Genomic DNA, 8,761 nt, shown 5'->3' on the forward strand with positions numbered 1-8,761 from the left:
TCTGCTCCAGCTCCTCAGGGGCTCACACGTTCTTAAGAGATGCTAATTGCCACTTGCAAATCTATTAAATGTTATTAATTATCCTCTAATATGTATATTATTTCTAGATAATTAAAGGCCTATTGCTGGATAATCGTCCGTTACAGGTATATTATGCAGTTCATTTTGCGCAGCAGGACGCCGGCTGGAGGACACACGCTGTTATATTGTGCAATGTATGTGTCCCTTTAAGGCTAAGTTCACACGAACGTGTGTGATCTGTGGCCGTATTGCGGCCCGCAAATCGCGGGCCGCAATACACGGCCACAGTTCCGTGTGAATTCCGCATCACGGATGCGGACCCATTCACTTCAATGGGTCCGCTAATCCGGAATCGCGGAACGGCCGCACGGGACGGGACCCCTCGGAAGCACTACGGAGTGCCTCCTGGGGTTACGTCCCGTTGTTCCGTTCCGCTAAAAGATAGAACAAGTCCTATCTTTTCGCGGAACGGCCGGATCGCGGACCCATTAAAGTGAATGGGTCCGCGATCCGATGCGGCTGACCTACGGCCGGCGAACAAGCATTGCGGCCCGCTATTTGCGGGCCGCTTCACAGGCACGGGTGACACACGTTTCATGTGAACCCGGCCTAAGTCTGGGTCATGGATCGTCTCTCAGAAATGCAAAAAGTATGGGGTCCAAAAGAATATCAGCTTGTGTTTAGTGAATGAAAAGAAAGAGTGGTGCAGATTAGAGAGGAGGCAGAGCCTTGTCGCCCCCCCCCAATAACATTGTTATAAAATTGTGGCCTTCACAAGCTGGAGAACGAATCCTGGTTAGCGGGATGAGCTACAGCCCAACCATTTTTGCAGAATATTTTATAATCACTTGGCCCTATGTAGTGGTGCTGGACGGATTGTGCCACAAAATCACCTTATCCCCTATACACAGGATAAGGGGGCTAAGCATCGGATAGTGGGGGTCCAACCACCATGAAAATGGTGGTCCTGTTCTCCTGAATGAATGGAGCAGCAGATGGAGCATGTGCCACAGCCCCTAGAGGAGCAGAGAAGAGGATGGGAGTGGTAGTGGCCCTGGCTGCAATAATTATTCACAGTGGCATTCCTCACACCGAATATCCCTAGGGCCGGGGGCGGGCAGTGGTAGAAGGGTGCACCCTTTCTTTCCTTGGGGCACCCCCTGATATTGGGGCTCCTGTCTGATGGTAGTTGGGGTGCCCTTGGTGTTGTGGGTTTGGTGCGGGTGCAAGGCAGGAGATGTAGGTGCTGTGGCCAGCGAATGATGATACTGGAGTCATTAATCAGGCCAGTTATAGAAAATTAACAAGTCTCTACTAAATAGCAGAATGGGAGTTGTAGTACATCCAGTGATATCAAGGCACAGTTCCAAACAATTAGTAGTGCAACTCTCCCAAGTCTCGCTTTGCAGAATCTAAGGCTGGCAATATTATTCTTGCAATGGCGGCTGTAATTCCCAGATGTGGGGTACAGGATTAAGATATGGTGGGCCAGACTGTGTCCAGGTGTGACGGGTGTATTAACAATGTCCCTCTTACTGCAGTAAAGTCTCCATCAGCCTTAAACAGCGAATACCTTACTGACCGACTCCAGTGCTCGGCCATGCAGATTCTGAACTTTCTAGTTCTTTCCTTTCTCTTTAGATAGTGGCTGTGACTTACATAGAGAAGTTAGGGCCCCATAGCAAAGATCAAACCAGGCCCCTCACACAGGACAGAAGGGTTTCTAAACTCTTTTTACTGACCCTTGGGCCATTTTTCCACTGCCTCATTTGCTAAAAGTTGTTCCTGTAGAGCAGGGATGGCCAACTTGCGGCTCTCCAGCTGTTTCAATACTACAACTCCCAGCATTCCCAGACAGCCTACAGCTATCAGCCTACAGCTGGGCATGGTGGGAATTGTAGTTTTACAACAGCTGGAGAGCTGCAGGTTGGCCAGCCCCGCTTTAGAGGGTAGAGTCCTGACCAAGTTTTCACCTCCAGTAGAAGAGGAGATAATCCCAACTAAGACTGGGCCCCCTCTTGCTCTGGGCCCCATAGCAGTCGCATGGTCTGCCGCTATGGTAGCTAGGCCCTTGGATAGTGTTTCTCTGGGATGAAGATCCATTTCTCTGGAGTGAGCACATGTATCTTCTTCCTCTCACTTCCGCAACTAACACACTACACACTGAGCTAGTGGCGGACCTAAGTCCAACACCTAACTTCCTACAGGTGTAGAGTTAGGATTATTAACCCCGACTGATCCATACAGATATAGAGCTTCTATGATCTTATGTTGGTGACCTATCCTAAGGATTATAAACCACTTTAAATGCCATCAATACAACCCTGTGACACCTCCTTCTTTCTATAGTAAATTGGACCATACGTGTCCTGTGACCCCCTATTCTGGGCACCCCAACATTCTGCTCAGAGTGGAAAATCAGCTTTTCCATATCCGGCATATACTGCTTGCACGAGGCAGGTCCATAGAGTATAATGTGCCCAGTCAGTCTCAGTAACATGATCAGAAATGCTGCATCAATAGCCGTAACTGACCGTGGAAATGAGATACATCCTCCAATTTTCCCGCCATGTAAATTCCCTCCGGTGCAAAAAGCAGTAACGCGGGACTAAATAGCAGACAGTCTGCCGATGGACTGATATCCGATACTAAATGTATGCAAAAATATGCCGTACATATAGAAAATGCATTGAGGACATGATTAACCTGTTTTGATATGAAACCGTTGCAATGAGGCTATCCACCTAAGAAATGAGACAGGCCGTAGCCTGCAGGAAAACACATGCATGTTCTCTGCCCATTGCAGTTGGTTAATCCCCGAGCGTTGTGGATAAAATAACCAGATTAGAGGTTCACTAATCCCCCCGAAATACCCAGGAGAGCCTCTAATAACACAAACAGGATTATGTCTCGTGCTGGTGGCTGACTCCGGCCAGGCACTTACGAAGCAAGCAGATGCGCGCTGTGATTAGTGCATTCTCCACTGGCGCTCCTTACAGGCAATGCCGCCGTGTATTTTACGAACGCCTTAATAAAGACATTGCGCGAGAAAGCACGGAATAGTAGAAAGCGGCTGCCAGGTACAATGGGGATTCCGGTACTTGCGTATTTGTTCATAGACTGTCCTAGGGGTTCAATGCCAGGTGGGAGTCAACAAGCCACCGCAACTTGGGCAGGAAATTTAGATACAGGACTGGGGTAAGGCACTGAATGCTGACTGACACCCTAATCATAGCTAGAACCTGAGACAACCCTAGGACCCAGCACCCCAACAGTGTTTACAGCCAGAGGTGTAACTTGAAGCTCCTGGGCCCCAATGCAAAATCTGTGATTGGAACCCCCACCTAACAGTGGAGCTTTTAGGCCAACTAAGGCACCGGGACTGGCTACAACTGCGACACTCTCACCCCCTATAGCTGTGCCACCTTTCAGCTAAGAGAATGTTCACATCTGCGGCAGAGTTTCCGTATGCAGCATAGCCGGACACTGCCGGCCATGCAGTGGTATTTGTCCGGTGGAGAGCCAGCATTTATAATGGAAACCTGTTGGATTCCATTATAGTGAATGGAGTTCCGACGGTGTGCGGCAGTGTCTGGCTGTGCCGGATATGGTAACTCTGGTAGTCTGTTCCTCTGCCGGATAAGACTACCTACCGACCACAGATGTGAGCCTACCATAATCCTCCTTGCTGTGCCCAAAGACATATAGATAGGAGTCAGTGGTGAATCAAGTAGACCAGGGGTGGCCAACCCGCGGGAAGCAGCTGCGCAACCTAATAGAGAACATGGCATGCGCCGCTCTCAGCGCCTACCATGTTCTCTTCACTAGCACAGTGGAGTCCCTCCCTCTCCACTGTGACTCGGCTGCCGCTGCCACCAATGGGGAGATAGCAGGGAGGAGAAGGGGAGCAGCTGTGGCGCACTGCACCACCAATGAATGTAATTAATTCAAGTATAGGAGACAGCGTGTGCCGGTGGCGGTATCACATACCCGGCCTCAATAACAGGGCTTGCGATCCGCCGAACCACGGAAATTAACCCCTCAGGGGCCGCACCTGAGGGGTTAATTGCCGCGGATCACATGCCCTGTTATTGAGGCCGGGTATGTGATACTTGCTGCCTCCTATACTTGAATTAATGTGTTAATTACATTCATTGGTGGCGCAGTGCGCCCCTCCCCCCAGTATTATAAATTCTAACCATTGGTGGCGCAGTGGCCCCCACCCCAGTATTATAAATTCTAACCATTGGTGGCGCAGTGCCCCCCCCCTCAAGTATTAGTCATTGGTGGCAGTGGCCACAGGGTCCCCTCTCCCCTCCTTATTGGTGGTGCAGTGGCAGCTTCTGATCGGAGCCCCAGCAGTGTAAGCCTAGGGCTCCGATCGGTTACCATGGCAGCCAGGACGCTACTAAAGCCCTGGCTACCATGGTGAGCTCCCTGCTGCAGTGTGTACTATGCACAGGGCAGCAGGGAGAGTGTGAGGTCCTATTCACCCTCATAGAGCTCTATAAGGGTGAATAGGACATGGGTTCTAGCCCCTAAGGGGGCTAATAGTAAATAATAAAAAAAAAAGTTAAAAATAAATAATAATACTAAAAGTTTAAATCGCTCCCTTTCCCAATTTTACATATAAAATTTACAAACAATAAAACATATTACATATCACCATGCCCGAAAAAGTGTGAACTATTAAAATATAAAAAAATATTTCCTATGCGGTGGAAAAAAAAAATCACAACCGCGTGATGTATAGCTTGTGGCTCCTGGTAGTCATACGTTTTTTTTTCTGGCTCTTCGTGTCCGTAAGGTTGGCCACCCCTGAAGTAGACCATAGGCTTTGGGCTGTTACCCAAACTTAGGCCACCCCTTTTCCCTCCGCGGCCCTACCAATGCCACTTTTATGCACTAGACACCAGACCCCAAATTTCAGACCACAGACCAGACTCATATAGTTACCCTCATCACTGCTGTTAGTAAATTCGGAACATATAAGCCCCACCCCAGAGAAATTGGAGAAATTCCACAAGCAAACTCGGTCTCTAAGGGTAGAGCTCAGGTGGTCTGCACAGGGGTTTTTAAAGGGGTTTTCCAGGATTTTTATATTGATAACCTTACCTTAGGATAGGCTGCCGACATCACCCATATTAGAATATGAGACCTATTACATACTTACCAACGTTTCAGTTGGTAAACGCCCCCAACCACATCCAGGTCCCAGGAACATCCACTTATGGCGGGGTTTGTGTTATTTTTCCTCATTTTCGGCCCGGGACTGTCTCTGAAAATCAGGGACACTTGGCAACTATGCTATTATAATGGAATATTGTGATGGAAAGACTCTTCTCTCTACCATGACCAACTTTGGACCTAACCCCTTTAAAGGGGATGTCTAGAATCAGAAAAATGTGGCTTTTTTTTCCTTCCGGAAACAGCACCACCCCTGTCCGCAGGTTGTGTGTGGTACTGCATCTCAGCCCTATTCACTTGAACGAAGTTGAGCTACAATAGTAGGCACAACCTATGGGACAGTTTCTGGGAGAAAGCTGCCACATTTTACTTTCCGCCTAGCTGTTCTACAAGGAGAAAGACATTTCATTATTTGTTTAAAAAAAAAAAAAAAAGCAAAATAAGGATAAAAATTGTGTCCAGACTGAAGACGCGGAACACGTCACGGGAATGATTTATTTTCTTTCGCAGCTTTTAATGCAGCTGAGAAAATGTTGAACTTGTGCACATCGCAGTCTTCGCGGGGGGCGGTGACCTTCCTCCCTTCCAGAGCCCGTGACTGCGCTGACTACAGGTTCGTATTAATTTTTGTGCATGGTAAACACAAATCCTTGCCCGTCTGATGGTCTGTCCCCCGCCGAGACCTGCTGAGTGTGAAAGAGAAGCAGGTGGCGCGCCTGCTGCTTCCCAGCATGCCCTGGGATGAGTCTGGAGGACGCGTTTTGTTTTAGTGGAAATGTTTTTTTTAAAAATCTTTTGCTGTTTGGGAAAGGAATTTTCCTCACATCTTACCGACCTCCGAGAGCGTGTTTATCTAGCAGCTTATTGAACCTCTTTGTCACATCCACACCCCTTCTCCAAACTGTGGGGGGCTGCTTTTAAGGACTAGAATTTATCTTCCCAATATTTCGGTAACATACGGGAGGAGGCATTGAAATCTGCAGATCACTATGATCTCTGGGCCCCTGGGCCTAGAACTACATTTTAATGGGGTATTCAAATCTGGGAGATTTATAGCATATTGATAGGATATGCCATAAATGTTAGATAGGTGCAGGTACCATCTCTGGGACCTTCTCCTATCTCCAGAACGGAGATCAAGCAGAGTTATGCACGACCACCCTCTATTCACCAATCCAGGACTTCCGAAAATAGCTGAGTGTACTCACCCCCTTATTTCACCCCCAGATCCATCCCTAATACGTATCCTGACCCCAAAATTAATTAATACGCTAGACAAGACCCCCAAAATCAATACAGACCCCAGACCATATTGTAGAATTAATTTTGCATCAGGACCCTATATGTGTCAGCAGCACCATAGACCCAGTGTTGAGGATAATTCAAGACAGTGTCATGGAAAAGTCTGAATATCTTAAAGAGGTTGTGCCATAAACTATAGCTCCCAGTCCTCCTTGGATATACACTTACCTAAAGAATTATTAGGAACACCATACTAATACGGTGTTGGACCCCTTTTTGCCTTCAGAATTGCCTTAATTCTACGTGGCATTGATTCCACAAGGTGCTGATAGCATTCTGTAGAAATGTTGGCCCATATTGATAGGATAGCATCTTGCAGTTGATGGAGATTTGAGGGATGCACATCCAGGGCACGAAGCTCCCGTTCCACCACATCCCAAAGATGCTCTATTGGGTTGAGATCTGGTGACTGTGGGGCCATTTTAGTACAGTGAACTCACTGTCATGTTCAAGAAACCAATGTGAAATGATTGGAGCTTTGTGACACGGTGCATTATCCTGCTGGAAGTAGCCATCAGAGGATGGATACATGTTCTCATTCTGTTTACGCCAAATTCGGACTCTACCATTTGAATGTCTCAACAGAAATCGAGACACATCAGACCAGGCAACATTTTTCCAGTCTTCAACAGTGCAATTTTGGTGAGCTCGTGCAAATTGTAGCCTCTTTTTCCTATTTGTAGTGGAGATGAGTGGTACCCGGTGGGGTCTTCTGCTGTTGTAGCCCACCCGCCTCAAGGTTGTGCATGTTGTGGCTTCACAAATGCTTTGCTGCAGACCTCGGTTGTAACGAGTGGTTATTTCAGTCAACGTTGCTCTTCTATCAGCTTGAATCAGTCGGCCCATTCTCCTCTGACCTCTCGCATCCACAAGGCATTTTCGCCCACAGGACTGCCGCATACTGGATGTTTTTCCCTTTTCACACCATTCTTTGTAAACCCTAGAAATGGTTGTGCGTGAAAATCCCAGTAACTGAGCAGATTGTGAAATACTCAGACCGGCCCGTCTGGCACCAACAACCATGCCACGCTCAAAATTGCTTAAATCACCTTTCTTTCCCATTCTGACATTCAGTTTGGAGTTCAGGAGATTGTCTTGACCAGGACCACCCCCCTAAATGCATTGAAGCAACTGCCATGTGATTGGTTGACTAGATAATTGCATTAATGAGAAATAGAACAGGTGTTCCTAATAATTCTTTAGGTGAGTGTATATATATATATTTTTTTTTAATTAACCTCATTTGCAGTTTTCTCTTATCCCCCATGCTTAAATCCTACTTTCTGGTTTGTCGTGTGTCTGTTGTCCCATCACGCCTTAGGGCAGTGAGATGTGTCCTTGTAGTGTCTTGGAGCAAGGCTACTTTGGACTATGGACATTTGCCCCTATTGCTACTATGTAAATCCATCAGCTCCCTACTTTATAGCACTTTGAAGGGTTATCTTGCACTGTAATTTATGCTGTTGTGTGCACTTATATTGTTTCATAACTTCATGTTTATTATACTATATCCTGTACTGTCATTACACTATAGCTACACTGCACTGTGAAAAGGGTTAATGCACAGCCAGCTAATACTGAGAGATTGTATGACTTTCTACCTAAAAAAGCAGACACACTGACCTTCTGACTGTCTGGATTAGCTCTGTTGTTTATGTCTGAATATTTGTTTATATTTGGAAAAACTGCTTAGTCATTCCCATAGGTTTGCATTAAAACTCTATGACAGACTAAAATTGCAACACTGTTTCTGTTTAGGCTGTGCTTCTCCACTCCACCCCTCCCACTAGAAGGTTCTAGTTCAGCTAGAAGCTGTATATAAGGAGAACAGTCATAGCCTCTAGTTGTCTGTAGATAGGAACCAATGTTTAGTAGGAGAGTCTCTGCCAGTCTTCAGATAGGTACCGATGTTTAGTAGGGGCTGAGATTGGGACACTGACCAGGGAGCCAGGTGGACAACTGAGCCACAGACCCTGGGCTACCAATCTTTAGCCAGGGAACCAGCCTTCTGACAGAGAGAGAGACAACTAGTTCACGCCTTTCCTCAGCAACCTCAGAAACCTTCTTCTGCCCAGGAGGAGAACTGTATTTATTTGAACTTGAGTTCCTCCAGTAAAGAAGCAAACTTGTTTACTGCAGATTCTGACTATCTGGACTTATTTCCCATTGGGGTGCACCATGCCTTGACATCCCCTCCAGAGAGCAGCAGTATGTGGTGACACCTTGACAATGTCTGGGGTATCAAGCATAG

The sequence above is a fragment of the Bufo bufo genome, chromosome 9 (genome assembly GCF_905171765.1).
Source record: "Bufo bufo chromosome 9, aBufBuf1.1, whole genome shotgun sequence".
Classification (NCBI taxonomy): Eukaryota; Metazoa; Chordata; class Amphibia; order Anura; family Bufonidae; genus Bufo; species Bufo bufo.